This window comes from Dipodomys ordii, unplaced genomic scaffold, assembly GCF_000151885.1.
Source record: "Dipodomys ordii isolate 6190 unplaced genomic scaffold, Dord_2.0 Scaffold5, whole genome shotgun sequence".
Taxonomy (NCBI): domain Eukaryota; kingdom Metazoa; phylum Chordata; class Mammalia; order Rodentia; family Heteromyidae; genus Dipodomys; species Dipodomys ordii.
Window position 1 is genome coordinate 29,810,134 of NW_012267221.1, and position 20,945 is coordinate 29,831,078.

General features: G+C 36.3%; 1 long non-coding RNA gene across 1 annotated transcript in view; it reads left to right on the forward strand.

The window, feature by feature from the left end:
* The window catches only part of LOC105994664, a 75,319-nt gene extending 55,652 nt beyond the window's left edge, over positions 1 to 19,667 (forward strand). The window contains exons 3-4 of the long non-coding RNA XR_001175517.1: positions 1,144 to 1,200; positions 19,559 to 19,667. This is a non-coding gene — a long non-coding RNA (uncharacterized LOC105994664). The remainder of the gene's footprint in view (positions 1 to 1,143; positions 1,201 to 19,558) is intronic.
* Positions 19,668 to 20,945: the final 1,278 nt, after the last annotated feature.

Here is a 20,945-nt window from a genome sequence, read left to right on the forward strand (position 1 = left end):
ATATATATATATATATATACAGTGGATTTTGATTTTTCTTTTAAAGCCCTGAGAGCTGTCTTAGTCTCTCAGACTCAGTATCAAGCATGCTATTGTACCCTCATGGAATTCTAGAAAATGTGCATTGATCCAAGTGCCCATCAGAAAGTAAGCCCTGAACCTGGGCCTTTGAGGGGAAACTTGGTTTCAGAAATAACCAAATCCCGCTGGTTCAAAGCATTTACAGAATGATTTTATGATGTTGTGCTATGCATCTCATGATGGTTTGACTAAATTGTAAAGCTTGTATCAACATCAAATATATATTATGTTTATCTATCTGTAGGAAAATAAATATTATAAGAACAGCATTTTTGCCCCCATTGGAAGTCTTTTTGTATATCTAGATATATGTTTCTTCATTTTACTTAGAAAGTACTGTTTTGGACAAAATTATATGTCTTTCTGATTCTAATATAAATAGTAACAAAACAACTTGTAGTAGAACTGATGATCTCATAATTACAGAGGCAACAGAATATGTGTCTCCAAGGATATTAGCTAAGATGCACATTTAGTGCCAACCTTGCAACTGCAGGTCTGAGATAATTGCTTCTTTAAATCTGCACTTCTGTATTTTGCCTTCCTGGTCCTAATCTTGGCTATGGATGTCCCAGCACCTGGAAAATGTATGTTATTCTCATAAAGAGGTCTGTGCTGAATCCATTTTGGTAATGCATTTTAGCAAGGGAGAAATATGTAAGTATTAGTGAACAAGTTTTTTTTTATTGTGAAAATACTGTACAGAGGGTTTATAATTACACGGGCAAGGTAATGAGTGCATTTCTTATCAAGCATTGTTGCCTCCTCCTTTGTTTCCCCTTCCCATCCTTTCCCATCTCCCCCCTCCCCCACCCTGTTTTCACTGTATTTGATGTTGGTATAATTTGTGGAGGGGAAGAGAAAAAACAAATTGTTTAAATAGGGATACAGGTGGACCCATTGTAACAATGAGATGTACAAGATGTTATGTCAAAAATGAACTATACAACTTTGGCAGGAAGTGGGGGCAAGTTTTAAAGTCCTCAAACTAAAAAACTAAACCTGCTTCAAATAAAATTAAACCTTTATTAATTTTAGTTTACATTTTCTTTCTTTTTTCAGAAGGAAACAGATGCAGAATCAAGGGTATTCATCTACTTTGAGCAGAAGCAAGGTTGGGTGAGTTTCCAGGATTTTATTCAACATTATTTCTACTCTCTACATTCTCTACAGAGCACAGTTAACAAGTTGGAACTATGGAAATGCAGAAGCAAGAAATATTTTAGGAAAACTTATGACAGAAGTATTAACTAATGATCAAGGAATGGATGGCCCGAAATTTATAAAAGACAGATGTCTATATTTTAGGCCACTGATTACTAAGAAAACAGTGTCACCAGCTAGAACAAGTAATGAAAGTACATAGGAGAGATGATGAGTTAATAAAATTTGGCTATGATGTGAAATATTGAACTCATCTTTGAAGAAGAATTTTTCTCTCAGAGATATATGCTAGTAGTTTATAATGAGTTAGACAGGCAAACTAGGAGAATATTTTTCTGACCATCTTAACAAATAAGATCATTTGTAGAGATGGCTTTGTGTAGATTTTATGTATATAACAAGTTATTTTTAGTGATTTCTCAAAGTTCACCTGAGGCTTCTGCTTCTTTGAAGTTCTTAGATTTAGTGCTCTGGCTTATTAAATGGGTGTTGGATGTGGGATGTAAAAATAGAAAATATTTGCAACGACCTTTTACATGTTGAGGGTGATCCGCTATCCTGTATTACAGGGGTCACTGTGGTGTTACCTTTCCGTATCCCACAGCCTGCAGTTCTTTGAAAATACCAAGTATCTGAATTTCATCCATGCACTAGCCATTTGCAAGCAGTATGTCTATTCAAGCCGTTCCAGAGAGGAAAATCAGCTTAGCTAGAGGCACATTTACAACTGAGAATGAGGATGGGGCCCTTCCTGAGTTTTCATCAGTAAATGTGGGACAAGGAGCCTGACCAAGGTGTTGGCTTGTCAATTTCCAATAGAAATGACACTTTAACCTAAACCTTACATTTTGACAACATTTTAATTTTCTGTTTCAATTTGTAAATAATTATGCTGTGCTGATCACTTTCTTCAGCACTAATATAGATTCCAAATATTCTCCCAAATGTGATTTTTTAAGAAATGACTAATTTCAGGCTTAATCACTCTGAGAGAAATCAGACTGAATAAAGATGACATTTCACAATTATGTTTTAGGCTAGAATGTAGAAATAGTTACTACTACTGTGGGAATTTGTAAGTCATGGTGATCTAGATCAAGTACATTTGCTCCATATCAAAGAAAGAGTTAATTTTATAGACTTTTGATATATGTGTGGTTGCTATTAGTCCACTGACTATTAGCAATCTTGTCAGTGCCATGATCTTGCCTTTTTGGTGTATGGATTTTTTTTCAATGACTATGATAAGGTACACAGAAGGACATGGGATAGCAATTTTTAAAATTAACAACTTGGGAAAAAGAAAGAAAAGTGGCAGATATTATCTTTATAGACTTATAGCAATGAGATCCCCCAAAAGCCTGCATTGAAACTGTTCAATTAGAGACTGTTCTTTGGGCCATTTATTTGGATAAGGCAGAGAGAATTCATGGATGAAGTTTTGTGCAAGTAACCAGGGTCCCATAGAGAAAGATGATGCTAAACCTATGAAGACATTCTTGTCATATTCACATGTACTTTTGTGTTAGTCAGGACATGTATATATAAATGTGTGTGTGTGTGTGTGTAGATGATTATAAAAGAGCATTTATTTGACTGCCAGATAAACTGGAGGCTATATTGCCAAGAAATAATCTGCATGCTGGAGAGGCAGAGAACCAGTTCAAGGAAGTAGAGTCTTGATTGTACTAGAAGTAGTTCCTTAGAAAAAGGAGGAGGAGTGACACGATCTCAGTTAGGGTTGAGGCCCTAAATACTCCATGGAGAGTCACTGGTGTAATCCTGCATTGGTGGAGGAGGTGAATTTTGTCAAGATGCTCCATGTGCATGTATGCACATATCACAATGAAACCCCCTCAGGCTACCAATGAATGTTAAACAAAGGAGGGGTAACAACGCTCCACAAGAAATGGACTCATTTCCTTACTCATGTAACTGTAACCCCTCTGTACAATATTTTTGCAACTAAAAACGTATTTAAAAAATTAAAATGCTCACTTTCATAATACAAGAGAGGAAATGGAATGAAGAATATGCTTGTTTTCATATTTCTCCAATTAAAAATATTTTTTAAGTATCCAACAAACAAAAGATTTGAAACTCTATCTTCATATATTTTCTCTGTAGAAAATGATAAGGAGAAGCCCTATGAAATTGTGTGTGTATGTGTGTGTCTGTGTTTTCGTATTAATTTGGGTTTAGAATATGCTAGTGGGAAGATTTCTATTTATTTTACCTAATGCTCAGCTTTAATATTCCATCTTCATTTTCTCTTGATGAATATAACATAAAAACATAGATAAAACTGTTGGTTCTTATGGAAATGTGTAGTGGCTTCCTTATCTAGTTAAGACTTCTAATTACTATAAACCAAGGATTTGTCTTCAAGTGCTAATTTTTTTGTTCGCTACATTTTGACAGTACTAGGGGCTGAACTCAGTGCTTCATAATTGCTCAGCTGATGTTCTATCATATGAGTCATGCCTATAAGCCCTGCTTTTTCTGAGTAGTTTAGAGATGGATTCTCTCAGACCTTTATGCCTTGGCTGGCCTTTAACCATCATCCTCTAGATCTTAGCCTCCCAAGTAGCTAGGATTATAGGTATGAGCCACCAGCAACTGGTTCTAAATATTAATTTTAAGGGAAAACAGCTGAAAGGGTTTGTCTTTCATTAATAAATAAAATATTACATAATCAAATTATATTTAATCAGGTTTATCATATATATGAGATTAAGAAAAATTTTATTCTCGAAAGGAAGGACACCACATTATCAGAAAATATATATGACAAAATAAATACAATGAGTTTCTATTTGTGCCACAGGAGCTACATATAGATTAAAAATAATTGCTCAGTGTTTCCCAAACTTTAATGAGCATTACATCTAGCTAAGGATCTTAATAAAATGCTATTCCTACATCAGTTCGGCTGGGTAGGCACTCAGCAGCTACGTTTCTCACAGGATCTCCCAGCCTTGGGACCATAACATACCTTGTATGAGTAGTTAAGAGTGAGTTTCCTGATTCCACTTTATTTGATGCACTTTTTTCTCTTGCAGCAGTTGGGCGTTAATATAAGGAATCAGTACCAGTTTAGAATGGCGTGGGATACTAAGATAAAGTGTTTTTATACAGCTTTGCTGTGGATAAGTCAACTAAAAGAAAGTAGCATGCTGTGTCATTTACTAGCTGTCAAATCTGCTTGTGGGTTACGAGTAGTAATATTATTGATGATTATTGGACTCCATGAGGGCTTTGGTGATGTCCTATGGTTTTTATAATAGTTAAATGCTAGAAAGGTGCAAATTTCCACTGTATGTTTATTAATATGGCTCTTAGAAATTCAAAAATCAGGCAAAATTATAAGACTGAATGAAAAGTACATGGAGTATAAATAAATGTTTTGATATTATTGAAATGCTTCCCCCCCACTCCCCCCCCCCACTAGCTTATCGATCGTTTTCCTGATACGTCAGTAGCTTCTTCCTCATAAGTATAGGAGCTGTTTTATGGCAAAACTGTGCCTTGCACAGCCTCTGTGAGGCCTGTGGGATCCAGTGAGGCATGCAGTAGCATTAGGATTCACAAATCTCATGCATCCCTTTTGCGTTTAACTTTCTACTGCTTTTACAAGATGTCCCATGCTAGGGCCTGTCTGCAGTTTACATGTGGTTTGTGTTTTCAGTTCCTGTAGATCGTTTGTTTTGAGGTTACCCTGCTGTTCATAACTAAAGCTAATTCATACAGCCAAGTGGTAGGAATTAACATTGAAATGTTGAGAAACTAAATGATCACTTTGTTTTAGACTTTAGATTTTTGTTAGATTGTTGTTGAAATCTAAGGCATAGTTTTATTATACTAGTCTCTTTTTGGTGTACATTTGATCATTTTAATAATCAAAATCTAGAAGAAATTGAGAGTCAAACAAGGAGAAAATACCACTTAGAACACACAGCAGATAAAACCTAAAGAAACTCATTGTGTATATATACCACATTTTCTTGATCCATTCATCTACTGAAGGGCATCTGGGTTGGTTCCATATCTTAGCTATGGTAAATAATGCTTTTAGTATGGTCTTGTTTGTGATCATTTGGGTAAATGCCCAAAAGTGGGATTGCTGGGTCATAGGGGAGCTCTATGTGGAGTCTTTTGAGGAACCTTCATACTGCTTTCCAGAGTAGCTGAACAAGTTTACACTCCCACCAGCAATGCAGTAGGGTTCTCTTTTGTCCACATCTTCTCCAGCATCTGTTGTTCTTGATTATAGCCATTCTAACTGGGGTGAGGTGGTACCTCAATGTTGTTTTGATATGCATTTCTTTTATGGTTAGAGAGGTTGAGCATTTCTTCATGTGTCTATTGGCCATCCTTCTTTCCTCTTCAGAGAAGTTTCTCTTTAAGTCTTTAGCCCACTTATTTATTGGGCAGTTGTTTCTTTAAAGATTTGTTGTAGGGGGATTTAATTTTTTTAAGTTCCAGGTATATTTTAGATATGAGGCCTTTGTCTGTTGTATGGCTAGTGAAGATCTTCTCCCAAATCGTGGGCTTTCTATTGATCTTGCTAGCTATGTCCTTTGCCATGCAGAAGCTCTGCAACTTCATGCAATCCCATTTGTTCAACCTTTCTTTTATTTCTTGTGTTTCTGGGTCTCTATTAAGAAAATTTTGGTCTGTGCAAAGGAGACCTAGGGTTCCTCCTATTCCATCCTCCATCAGAAAGAATGACATTGCCCCATTTGTTAGGAAATGGAAAGACTTGGAAAAAATTACATTAAGTGAAGTATGCCAGGCCCAAAGAAACATAGGTTCTATAGTTTCCCTTATTTGAAATAACTATTATATGTCTGAGTCAAGATAAGTTGATGTTAAGGGAATGAACCCCAAGATAAGTATTCAAATGTTTTTTTTTGTTTTTTTCTTTCACGCAATTGTTTCTAACATATTTATAAGATGATTTCTATGCTACTTTGTATGTCCTCCCCCCAACAGTATAATCCATGCTTTCATTGTATTTGATGTTGGTCTAATTTTTGGAGGGGAAGGGAAAAAACAAATCGTTTAACTAGGGATACAGGTGGACCCATTGCAACAATGAGATATACAAGTCGTTATGTCGAAAAATGGACTTTACAACTTTGGTGGAGGGGGGAGAATCGGGTGGGAGGAGGGGAGAGTATGGGAAGCGATGGAAAGGGGAAACAAAGAGGAGGCAACAATGTTTGATAAGACATGTACTCGTATCTTGCCCATGTAATAGTAACTCCTCTGTATGGTATTCTCACAATAAAAAAAAAATAAAAACAAAAAAACCTAAAGAAACTAACCAAGGCACAGAGCCATGGCACATGTTTTTATGAAGAAAAGCGAAAGCATGTGTGCATACTTTAATAGCTTCATAAGCTCAAAATCCTAGAAAGAAGTTATTTGAATATTTTTATACCTAGAGATGAAAAAGTTTCAAGTATTTATAAGCTTCTCCCTGCCATTGTCTATTCAAGACAATTAAACATGTTCATATTCAAGGGGAAGTTTCTATAGACTCGAACCAGAAGGAAATGTCCCTGCTTATTATCATGATCTGAGATCACCACTTCAGATTTAGTCATTACAGAAGCCTATTAGCTGGGTTGGCAGTGCTTACCCATGGGATTTGATGGCTGCAGATAAGACTACATGGACTAGTGTGAACCCAGTGCTACTGTTAGAGAAATGTGAAATTATCTACATTAGTCATTTATGTGCTTGTTTGAATAGCAAACATTCATTAAAAGGGGTACTTTGCTCAAGATCCTGCTCTAAGAGCTATAAGAGAAACAAATGTATTGCTCTTTTTCTCCAATATTTTAGAGTTCTAGGTGAGAAGATTTGACTAGGTCATCTAACTATAATATCAAGAGAATGAATGTAAGAAGTTCTACTAGAAGTTTCAAATGAGTCTAGAGAAGTAGTAATGGCTAACAATGTCTTTCTAAGAAGGATGTTCAAAAGACTTCTAGGTATATCTATGTGAGAGATGACATTTTCTGATATGAACAGTCTTTTCCTTCAGGCTTTATTTATAAACATATATATTATATAATTATATATTAGAGAGAGAGGGGAAAGAGGGAAAAAGGGAAAGAGAAATATACTCAGAAAGATATTTAGAGAGAAGGAGAGAGAAACAGACAAGAAAGACAGAGAACATTAGCTTCAAAGTAGAGCTCAATGAGAGCTGTCTGAACCTGCCTTTCACCAGAAGGAAAAGGTGGGAAAAACTTCTCCACTGGGAAGGGAAAAAAGCCCTTCTAATATTATGCATTAAATATCAGTTTAAGTAAGAGGAGTTTACAGAGCTTGAGAAACGTTTTCCAGAAAATTAAGCCTCCATTTTCTCTTATCTCATTTTTACCTTTACAACTAACCCAAGAGCAATAAAAACTCAAGAATCTTATAAAGTATTATGGCCAATAAACTAACTCATGAATATAATATGTTTGGTCTGGCAAAATCTATTTTTATCCATTACATGGTACATGGAGTGCACTGTACTTTCTTCCAAGTGACTTTTGGAAGATATCTGGCAAAATAATTCATTATGACTAGCAGTTATTTTCTGGAGACTGGTATTGTTTTGACATGGAGAGCATTGGAAACATATGGTCTTTCCTGTCTCTTGCCTTGTGCTTTCCTTGAAAATGTTTATATTTGCTTGGATAAAATGTGTTAAGTTTCATAATCCTCAACCATCTTCTGGTATACAGACTTACTTTCAAACAGTGACACTAGGGAAACAGAAGTTTTTATTTTTTAAAAAAGGATGACGCTTTATTAACTAAGCTATGCATTTTGTACAACACAGGTACCAGTTTTGATTTTTTTAAAAAATGTTCAATTTTCAAGCAACTTGTTAGGATACATTGTCTTTTTGCTGTGTGCCATTGCATTTCCCACATAGCTCATATTCTTCCTGAATCACTTTAAGCTTATCCATAACTGTGCATCCTGACAGTAAGGGCACATGTGGTCTATGCTCATTTCCACTTACAATATCATTTCTAGAATGTTCAGTGACTTTAGTTATTCTGAAGGTGTTTCTTGTATATGTAGTTGAGTTTGGTGGCTTAATTGAAAAGTTTTCTTTGACATAGGTCATATAAAAAGTGTGTTTCCTGGGCTGGGAAGGTGGCTCAGTGGTAGAGCTCTTGCTTTGCATGCTCAAGGCCCTGGGTTCGATTCCTCAGCACCACATAAGCAAAAAGAAAAAAGCCGGAAGTGGCACTGTGGCTCAAGTGGTAGAGCGCTAGCCTTGAGCTGAAGAGCTGAGGGACAGCACCCAGGCCCAGAGTTCAGGCCCCACGACCAGACCCCCCCAAAAAAAAGTGTGTTTCCTTCATTCATTGTGATAAATATACTGGGCATTATTTCTAAAACTTACTTCCTTTATGTCCAGAATGAGTAATCTATCTTTCTTTAGAAAGAGCAATTGTTCTATATAAATCAAGGATATTTTCTCCAACAATGAAACTCCAAAGCAAATTCTGAAAAGCATCTAAACATACATTTTGAAACAAAAGCAATCATTTTGAGTATATTAATATAAAATATCAATTAGAGGTCAAGCTTCATATTTTGATATGTTATGTGTATTATAATTTAATAAAATATATACTACTTTTTTCTTTTTTAGTTTAAGTCAAACTGTGGCTGGGGATAAAATATAGTCATGTCATGTGGGTAGAAAACTAACTAAAATTATAAAACCCAATTATGAGAAAGGAAAACACCTTAGTGTATGTACTCAGTGTTGCAAGACTGTAACTTCTCTTCTAAAGCCCTGCTATGATATTTATATGATACATATGGGAATATGTTTTAAATGCTCTAATTTAGGATTTATTGGAATTGATTCTCTTTTAGAGAATATCAGCATATCAAAGAGGGATTTTAAAGGCAGTCCATGCTCCCAAATTTATTAGTGTCAGTGTAATTACTATACTTAAATACTCATTTAATACTAAATATGATTTTCCAAAGAACACAGTTTACCACTAATTTGGGACAGCTTCCAAAGAAAAATTATTTAACCTTTAATAATGGCAAGACAAAGGACAAAGGGTAAACCAGTGCAATAGTGGATACCAGATAATATGTTGGAAATGAACTTTACAACTGGGGAGAGACACTGAGGGGGAAGGAAAGTGGGAGAAAAATGAGGGAGGAGGTAATAATGTTTGATAAGAAATGCACTCACTACTTTATGTATGTAATGTAACCCCTCTGGACATCACCTTAACAATAAAATTAAATTTAAAAAATGAAGTTCAGAAGAAGCAAAAATAAAGACAAAAATAGGTTGACTGTAAGCACTTTGGAATTCATTCAAATTTCAAGTTGTTAAAGTGATTCAATCTGTTCCATTGTCCTGGGTTTTTCAGAAATTATCCACCTGTAATAAATTGAGAAATCAGGAATGACCATATTGTTAGAACATTTTCCAGTTGCATCATTAAATACATTCTGGAGATTTCTTCTCTGAGAAAGATAGGCATACATATATTTTTTGTTCTATTTGTTTTTAGAAGAAGATAAGGATAGCAACAAAGAAGTAATTATCTTAAAAATGATATGAAGAGCACATTAATGCTCCAGGTTAGCATACCCTGAAAGAGAATTTGATTGTATGGAAGTTATGCGACTATAAGGAAGGAATACTTAGGCTAACTGTTATGAGTCTGATCAAACCATTCTTACACAGGCACTTCTTGGACTAGACTCAAGTCATCTAGAACCTTGTTGAAGGAAGGTAATGGCTATAAGGAGCTACAGAAGCAAGAAAAAGTAAGGTGCCTCTAAATGATTTTGTTCGATTAGTGAGTTAGATTTAAATGGTTATGATCTTGAAGAGATCGTTTAGTAGCAGCAATATGTTCAGCTGCTACTCCAAAAAGTTTGAAAGTTCTGTGTGACCTAGGCAAAGGGACTGAGGATAATTCTGATCAACCAGTTTCATTGTGAATATTTTATTCAACTGAGAAATATTGGAACTTGTGAAAGGTATATGCCATAAATTTGTCAAAATATGTCTCCTTAGAAATTCTTGTTATTTAGGTTGTACTTTCTCCTTTAATTGCTTGAAATCAAGAGTTTTTTCCCCCCATCTTAACTCAATAAAATGTGATTTGAATTTGAATGTAGTTCTTTTTTTATTTTTGTCCTAAGACATGAATTCAGGGTCTGTGTACTGTCCCTGAGCAATTTGTGCTCAAGGCTAGCACTCTACTAATTTGAGCCAGTGTCATTTCCATCTTTTGCTTTTTGTTTTTGATTTTTTGAGTGGTTTATTATAGATAAGAGTCTCATGGACTTTCCTGGGCAGGCTTCTAACTATAATCCTCAGATCTCGGTTTCCTTAGTAGCTAGGATTACAGGCATGAGCCACTAGCTCCTGGCTTGAATGTATTTCTTTGATAGTAGTCATATCCAGTTAGTAAAGCAGATTCCTAGGGACTTAGATAATAATGAACATTTTTTGAGTGAATGGAACAAAGAATGGACCTTAGACATATGAATATATGTCAACTAACAAGCTAAATTAGGTCAACATTTTAAAAATACATTTTCAATTCCTCAATTTTCAGATTATAAAAATAAGCTATTGTTGAGACTGAATTGGGGGCATCCTGCTAGTTAAACAGATTATCTGCCACTTGAACCACACTTCAGTCAATATGATGGCTATTAACAGTTAACAGTGAACAGGGTCCACTTCTGTTTGTGTTCTCTGATTACTCACACTTTGCCCACTTTGCCCAACTTGCCACTGAATGTAAGATTTTTTTTCTTTTCTTCTCTTTTTCCTTTTGTGGCAGTAGTGGGGTTTGAACTCAGAGCCTGCACTCTTCATTGGATTCTTTACTTGAGGATGATGCTCTGACACTTGAGCAACACTTCCACTTGTAGCTTTTTACTAATTAGTTAGAGTTAAGGTCTCTTGGTTTTATCTTTCAGGCTAGCTTTCAAACAGGATTCTCAGATTTCAACCTCCTGAGTAGCTGGGATTAAAGTGTGAGACACCAACACCTAGATTAAGATTTTTCAAGAGAACCCTTTCAAATTTTATATACAATCTTCCAATGTTTAAATAGAACTAATTCAAATAAAATATTTCTATTTCTGCAGTTAGGAAATAAGAGACTGAGCAGACCAGCAAATTGTTAGTTGGATGGAGTCTGCATGTGGTCTGACACCTTCTCCCACTGTATCATATGTGTTTCCCTTTGCTGTGTGGGCTTTGTGGTCCATACCTCTCCTTCCCTCTCAGAACGTCCAGGGTCTTGTCTTCACTATTTGAGGTTATTACCTCCCAGGAAACCACTCACCACATTCAATCTATTGAAAATTTGTCTGTCATCTTGGTCTACCTGAACTTAATGTCCTCCATAAAGTTCTGATTGAGAAAGGAATAAGCACCTCACCAGCTTTTTGGACTGCTCCCTGGGTCAACACACCTGATGCTCTCAGCCAGACATCTAATTTCTTATAAACTTTTAGAGTCATCTCTTTTTGTGACCCATTCATTAATGCTACCACTCACATTAGCTATTTATAGGATACAGGTGTCAGGACAATATCTGGGAGCTCCAGAGCCTCTGAAATAGCACATGCATGCAGGTGTAGTTCAGTGAGTCTGATTTTGCTCTTGCCAAGAGAAAGACAGGATGCATTTGAGCATTTTTGTTTTAGTTTAGAAACTATAGCTTATCAAAAGTAAGTAGATCCATCCAATCCCCTATTTCTCCACAGTTAGACACCAATTCCACTGTGTCTGAAAGAACTCACTTTTGTGGCCCCATATGTGACATGGAATTTGTTCACTAGAAGAGAGAATCACATATCTGATCAGGAAGATCATCTGTTCCAGAGAGGTGACTCTCTTAGCAGGGTAATGTGCTTATTCCTTCCTCAATTAGATGGCACAGATAGACTCCTCTTTGTTCTTATTGAAAGATCCTTTGATTCTTCTGTCAGACACTATGTAGTATTATTGAATTCTTATTTGGTATTCTGAACCAGAACTTGTTTTATAATACCACATCAAGTCCTGACCTACTGGTCAGATAACAGGCAATCAGGGAGACTGACACAGAACAACTAGATGACCTCAGAGTCCACTGGACTTAGTCATGCATATTTAAAAGTGCGGAGCCTGAGCATGCTTTTATTGATGAATGATAAATGCTCTGACACTATGCAGCTATATAAATGTAAGCTCACTATAGTAGTTAGTTCAGTCCTCTCAAATATAAAAGGTTTTTTATAGAAACATACATCTTATTTTATTGTCTGAGCAGTATAGAGGCTTTCTTTCTTTCATTGTTTTTGGTTCGTCATGGGGCCTGAACTCTGGGCCTGGGCACTGTCCCTCAGTCCTTCAGCTCAAGGCTAGCACTCTATCACTTGAGCCACAGCACCACTTCCGGCTTTTTCTGCTTATGTGGTGCTGAGGAATCGAACCCAGGGCCTCATGCATGCAAGTCAGGTACTCTACCACTGAGCCACCTTCCCAGCCCCTTTCTTTCATTTTTAAAGTCAAAATGTCACATAATTAGCTACTCAAAGATTTGAAGTCTCATCTAAACCACACAAAACAAAATATGGGTGAATTTCTGTGTCAAATCCATCTAAAATTCCCACCTACTTGTGGACATGTGGAACTAAAAAATAATTTCTTTGTTTCAAAATATAGACATAAGATGATACTTTCATACCACAAGGAAAAAAAATTAAGGAATGGAAAGGTCATTGTCCACAGACAAGTTCAACATCCAGAAGGGAAAAATTCTGCTGGCTCTCTGATTGATGGTGATTCTCCATGGTTCATGCTGGAGGTAACATGCATTTTCAGGGCAACAGTTCCCCCTTTGTGGCTGAATGACATCTCTCTACCTGAATTCTGCAAAACACTACCAAGCCTCTGAGTAGTCTATTTCTTCCTTGTATATCCAATCTGGTAACCTTCTTCATGTCTTCTTATGGGCTTTCTAAGCCCATGTTGGAAGAGTTTCTGTTGATTTGATTCTGAAAATACCTGTTAGTTTTCTGAAAATGTCCAGGGTTGAAACACCAGAAAATGTCAAGGATACACTCTAGACTCTCCCCAGAGGTATGCAAATTAGTTTCTGACTTCTTCTAAGTCTATTGATTCGACCTATAATTCATGTTCCTACTGTCTTGATGGAAAATTTCTCCAGTAGTTTAAGAAACCTTACTCATGCCAAGACATATCCTCGTGAAAATTCTAATGAGCACAAATGTAATTCAATTTATATATGGTAAAATAAACATCACAGCACTGTTAAAATGTCAAGAACGTCAAAAGGCATGACATCAATCAAGATGCATTGTATTTATAAACTGTTTTGTTAAATGGCAACTGCTCTATACAACTGCTTAAAGATAAAAGTTTAAAATGTAGACAATACTTATTTCCCAATGATATAACATGTAATCCTTCATTTCTTCCTACTTTTAGTTTTTATCTGAATATGCAAATATATTTTACCTTTTAATATTTTGGAATTACTGAGATTTGTTCCGAAGACCTTGTATTTGTTACATAGGATTATATTGCTGAATCATAATTCTAAGCTCTTTATTTCCCAAAGGTTATTTTTGAGATAGGATCACATTTTCTGCCTATGTGGACACGGACCACAAGCCACCTATTTTAGAATCCCTTAGTATCTGGGATGACAAACACATGCCATCATGCACAGCTTTTTCTGTTGAAATGGAATCACACATACTGCCCTGGCTTGCCTAGAAACTCGATGTTCTTGGTTTCAGCCTCCCACATAGCTGCAAAGAGAGATGGATGCCAGCATCCCAGTTAATTATCTGATGAACTTTTCTCTCTGGCTTATCTTTGAACCTTCTAACTTCAACCTCCCAATAGCTAAGATTACAGGTGTGAGTCACTGACACTCAGTTTTTTAAAACTAAATTTTCAGTATATTGCATGTAAACATTTGTTGAGCAGCAGTTTTATTTCATGATGATGAGTATTTCTTGACTTAACAAACAAGTCATCCTATATTTCAGAGGAAAATAATCGAGAAATATGTTAGGATACATACAGGTGAATGCACCCCGCCTCCCCCCCACATTCATGTATTCTTTTTTTCTAGAAATCGAGAAAAATAACCACGGACTCATATATCAGTGACCATGGGCTTTCACCTTTCATTTTAGTAATAGATTATTATTATTATCTGATGTTAAAAAACAGTGCCCGAAGTGAGAATATCGATCAGGGATTCATGGAGGAACTGTTCATCTCACACAGGATTGACATGCATTCATGAGGAGTTTGATTCCTCTTCGAAAAGATTTGACACTGGTGCCTTGCCAGCTAGTCATGCCTCACATATGGCTTAGCAATTTTCTAAGTGAATGCTGCTAAATCTCCCAAGTGAGAGGTAGGACTATCTTCCTTGCTCATTAGTTGTTGATGTATTGCACACTATTGCAGTTTTGTTCATTCACTTAAGGAAGTCTATGGATTATATTTATTTTATCAAAAAAAACCCACCTCCCTGGAAAAATGGAGAGCTGGTTTCAAAAGATTTCAGGATATTATCAAAAGGTTGAAAATAACACCAATAAGACAATCAAGTGGATTTTAACAAACATAAAAATGCCTTTGCATAATTGGCAGTTAGTAAGGGAATCTCTCATGAATAATATGCTGTATGTTTTGAGCAACATTTTTTTTGTTCTTAATGATTTGTTTCTATACTATTTTTAAAGCCTCCCCTGTCCCTTGAATTTCAGTGTAGGAAGGAGCAGAATATTTGTTGTGGCAAGGAGCAGTTGCTTGTGACCTGCACACCTAGGGACCTGAGAATGGGACAAGGCAGCTGCACTAGGGCCTCAGAGACTCACACGTGGAGTAATCTTGTGCTGAAAGGATGCAGGGGAAACAACAGCTGTCGATATTAGAGCTCAATTTAAGCTCTCCTGCCTTGGTACTTCATAACTCTTATTCAATTGACTCTATACCCAGCTCCACGTAAGAAACGCCACAGAAAAGAAGAGAGAGAAGCCTCAGTGTGTCTGAGAATAGATTTCAGCTATCCTATAGGGTAGTGTAAGAGAGAAATGATTGTTACCCATAGACAATTAAAGATGGTTCTCATACACCTGAGTTTGTGGCTGAAAGTCTTGCTGGCATTCGTTGAAGTAGGCAGTTTCAGTTCTCTTTTCTGTGCCTGTTTAGAACTGTGGTTCCCAAGCTTGTCTGTATATTGATGTCCCCCAAAGAGCTCATAACCCCCCAATACCTGTGTCGCATTTCCAGAGAAGCTTTTGTGTGAAGCTTGCGCTATACAAATTTTACAAGATACCCAGTGATTCTAATCCACAGATCACTTTTGTGGTCACTGTTCTAGAACATCCAGTGCTGTCAATATATAAATGACAAAGCTCATTTCTATGCTTTTTAAAATAAGATAACCACTTATTCTTGATGCTTAACTTAGAACTGAAACAGTCCAAATATATTTTTTAAATTATAACTTACTTTCTACCATGTGATAATCATGATAGAAACAACTCCGAAAACCCTTTATAGTCTTACAACCAATAGTCCTTAGCAAACCCAGTCTTGTTATTATAAAAAGTGCAATAAATATTGTTTTGTGAATGCCATGTAATTAGACAAATATATGTATGAGTATATATGTATGTCCTGTTTTTGTTTTTTGTTTTTTGCCAGTCCTGGGCTTGAACTCAGGGCCTGGGAACTGTCCCTGAGCCTCTCTATGCTCAAGCTAGCACTCTACCACTTGAGCCACACCACCACTTGCAGCTATTTGTTTATGTGGTACTGAGGAATTGAACCCAGGGCTTCATGCATGCTAGGCAAGCACTCTACCACTAAGCCACATTCCCAGCCCTGTTCTTGAGTTTTTGAATGAAGAAAGATCTGAATGCTTCTTTGTCTTTTACTGTGTGGCAAATGAATGCTTTAGGCAATGTCCTTTTCTGTATTCCTCATAAGCAGAAGCTAAGCTGAGTAAAGCTTTGTTTCATCTGTGTCTGGGCTAAAGCCTTGTTTTATTCATAAAGTTACATAGCAAGTAAGTAAGAAACCTTCATTCTTCCTTTCTTCTTTCACTCTAATTTTTCATTTGCTCTCTCTCCTCTTCTCTCCCTTCTTTCCCCTTCCTCCCTCCCCGTCTCTCTCCCTTTCTACCTTCCTTCCCTTTCTTCCCTCCCTCCCTCCCTCCCTTCCTTCCTTCCTTCCTTCCTTCCTTCCTTCCTTCCTTCCATTATTTTTGGTAATGCTGGGGTTTGAACTCAGAGCCTTGCATTTGCTGTGCAGATGTGATACTACTTGAGCCACATGCCTTCAACCCAAGTTTTGCTTTTAGGTTATTTTTTAGATAGGGTATCTTTGCTCAAACTGGCCCAGGACCATGCTTCTCCTATGTATGCCTCCTGGGATTATAGGCATGAGCCAGTCTGATAGACACACTTCTGTTCTTGAACCCCCCTTCCTTTCTGGACTCCCCAAACCCAGTTTAGGCTTTTTCAGTTGCCTCCCATCACACAAGTTCAGATCTGCACCCCTTACCTGACTTTCTACAATTGTTTCCATCACTTTGACTTCTTCCCTGCCAATGTGCCCTTCCTCACAGTATTGGAGTGATTTTCATAAAATTGGAAATAGGAATGTGATTATTCCATGATCACTCCATGCTGATCATGCAAAGATTCTCGAGGTCCTTGAGGTAAAATCTAAACTAATTTACCTGCTTTAACAGTTTCTTTGTATTCTGATGAGAATTGCTTATTGGGGCAACCTTCCCAGTGCCTACCTAAGCTCCAGTCTTAGGACTTTCATTTTCTGAGAAGTTTCAAGCCAGATTGTAATTCCACTAAGTCTGATTTCTTCCTCCAGAAGAATATTGTTTTGGAATATGTTTGTAGACTCTGATGTTCTACATTACTGAAAATATTCAAGTAGTTAGTTGTTTAATCTCTTGTTAAAATAAACAACACCCTGTAATCCAGTTCTCTATTAACTCACCTCAAGTCCATGAGATTGGAAGCTGTATGAGGGCAGCATCAGGTACAGTATAGGACACACAAGAGTACACAGAGTATTTATTGTATGAGAGAAATAGTGACATCTAAATCTTTATTCTTTTCCAACTCGTTGAACCTTACCATCAGATCATTTTGAAGTTGAAGGCTCTCTGGCTAAAATTAGATGAGTCTTAGAGGTATGGTTATGGAAGCAGCCATGTGAAGAAACAGATGCTCCTAACTGAACTTGACACCACTAGCTTGATTCAACGCCAAGTTTGTTGAAGGGTCTGAAAGAAGTTAGTTTTGCTCTTTCATCCTTGGAATTAGTCAAGTTGAAGAGTTAGGAATGGGTTTGTTTCGGTTGATTCAGATTTATTTCTATGACCTCTGTATTAGTCTGACTATAATATTTCATTGACATTTACTATATTCTAAATTCAATATTTTTTTCTTGCAATTACTAGACATTTGGTTGAATGCCATATTTTAATTTTAAACTTGAAATTACTCAAGTACACAGCATTGCTCTTCTATAACATGTCTCACTTAATGTGGATAATAATAATTAGAATATTAGTGATTTTTGGAAGATTTTATTTCTTGAGATTTTAAAAATGTGCTTTATAATGTTATAGCTAACAGAAATATGCATTTTTATTCTGAAATTTGTCAGTGGACTTTATTCCAAACTACCTGATTATCAAGAGAAACACACAACACATTTGGTGTGCAACATAGTGAACTAAAAAATAATGCTATGGCCAAAAAGCAAGAAGTTCATCGAGGTTTGTTTTCAGATAAATGTTTTACTTTGCCATGCCATTAAATTAATTACTATTTAGTTAACCTCTAAAAATTAATAATGGTAAATATTTTCAGCTAAGCAGTAGTCATTACAGATTTTATAAGATAAAATGTTATACTTTTCTGCTATGCAAAGATTTATCTTTTGATAGCTAATATGAAATAAAGGAATTATATCTGGAATGATTATCATAAGCTACTAAAACTATTAAAGCAGGTAACTTACCTTCTAGCCTTTTAAATGAAGCTATCGTGCCTTTCCTGGGCCTCTAATATTAAAACTCTAGCCTAGTGTTGAATCTTGCACTCTATATTTATCTACTATGTGCTAAATTCCAATTATAAAAAGTAAATTGATAATTTTGTCTTTATGTCAAGCAAAAGAGTATATATATTATACACAATGTGTGTGTACACTTTCTAGGCATATTATGTCTTCTGATATTTATTTTATGTATTCATAGGAGGATAACTAATGCTAAATCCAAAATATAAGAAATAAGTACATAATACCTTCTGAGTCATAAGATAACTACTATGTCCTAAAATCACAAGTAATACTTCTTGCGTTCTTGCTAAGTAGTAAGTACTGTTTCAAGCACCTCATTGGCATGAATATGGATGGTTTTCTTAACAGCCTAGCAGGAGGCATCTTATTGCTTCGCTTGCAATAAAGTTGGGACAGGAATCTGAAAAAGTGTATTTCCAGGATCTGAAGTCAACTCTCAGAATACTAGAAACCAAGAATAGGTGCTGTTCAAAATATCCACAAAAAACAGATGTAAACAAGCAGGTTTCTGAACAAATTAAGGTGTATGGCTTCCTGGCCATCCATCAGACACAGAACAACATCTTTCAAGGCCTACTATCACTTTGAAACTAGTGGATGGAATCTGTTTCTTGTGGATGGTGATGGTCTTAAATTTGTGGAACTCTATAGACTTTCCATTTAGCTTGGAGCAGTCATTCAAGCCTTTAGGCATTAGCACAAATTTATACCTCAGGCTTGAGAGATCTCTGAAACTGGCTGAGATCAGAATCTTCAACGTTCTCCTTTGACTTTTATGCTGACTGAGGATGATAAAAGCAGCTGCTTAAAGAGATCCTTGATTGGGAATAAATCAAAATGAATCTTCTAAAAGCCCTGAAAAGTGCAATGATTGTGTAAGTGGTCATTATTTCTTACTAATTTTGTGTAAAGGTAAGTTAACATGAAGTTTTCTCTTTCTTAGTCTATTCCTTTTGATCCATTTTGACAAGGTTCATCTTAAGGCCAGAAATTTGAAAACAGAGATACTGAAAAAGTCAAGTGAAAAGTGTGAATGCCGTAATGTTCTGGGTTTTGGAGAGTGTGTTTCTGGACAAACAGCAACAACCTATCTCGGACATCTATTTGTTAATGAGATGTTTGCAGTAGCTAAACCAGCCCTTCAAGCTGCTACTCATCATCTGCCACACACACCACTGCTATAATATGTGTACGAAGAAAGACAACTGTATTCAAGGTGGTATTGGATCAGAGTTAATACATTTCCATTGGGGTAGGTCCTGATTCAAGTGCTATTCATTCATAGAGAAGCACTGTAATTGAAAAGAAAAACTTGAAAAGATTCTATTTGTATTTAATAGAGTTCTTGATTGTGCTCTTTGAATAAGTGCTTTTATTGATCCAACAATATTAACCTCATTGAATAAAATGTCTATGTGTACGAGAAAAGCCGATCATTATCTTATAATGGGATATGAGAGATTTGTTGTCATTCCCTTATTGGATTGATGCAGAAACCAATATATTCCAGTTGGTTTGCTGTTGATCTACTTTCCCTTAGCTATCCTCAGAAACAGAACTGCTCTTCTGAATCTCATCCTCCCTTCCTCCTTTTCCTTCTCTTCCTCTTCTTGCTCTTCCTCTTCCTCCATATCCTCCTCCTCTTTTTTCTTCTTTCTCCTGTCCTCCTCTTCCTCCTCTTCCTCTGTTTCTGCCTCTTCACTTTACTTTTTTTTAAATCAATATTATTTTATTATAAAGGTGATGTACCGAGGGCTTACAGTTACATGAGTAAGGTAATGAGTACATTTCTTATTTAACAATGTTACCTCCTTGCTCGTTTTCTTTCATTTTTCTTTTGAGGGATGATCCCACTATGCAGCGCAGACTGAGCTCAAACTTACTATCTTCTGCCTCAGACTTCTGAGTATGTAGATGGCAGGTGATAGTGCCATGTCAAACTAGAAATAGAAATTCTTAAGTTCGTCCTCTTAAGTTGAGGTTCTTGCACTTAACAGTGCTTACTAAGTATTTGCTGAAGGAACAATGATGATTGATTTTCTTTTTACCTGTGATATTTAGTATTTGAGCCACAGCTCCATTACTAGCTCCATTTTTGTAATTTATTGGAGATAAGAACCTCATGGACCTTCCTGACTAGGCTGGCTTCCAATTGTCATTTTTAGATCTCAGCCCGCTGTGTAGCTAAGATAACAAGTGTGAGCCATTGGTGCTTTATTGTTATAATAATTTTTTTTCAGATACTGAGTTCTTTTTGTAAAATGACAGTTTTATGTTACTTTAAAACTATGCTTTACTTAATGATTGAACAAATTATAATTATTTAAAAATATTAATAAGTAATATATTTAATTGTGTTATTAATAATTAATGCATTTTTTGGGTCCGGTCGTGTGGCCTGAACTCTGGGCCTGGGTGCTGTCCCTCAGCTTTTCAGCTCAAGGCTAGCGCTCTACCACTTGAGCCACAGCGCCACTTCTGGCTTTTTCTTTTTGCTTATGTGGTGCTGAAGAATCGAACCCAG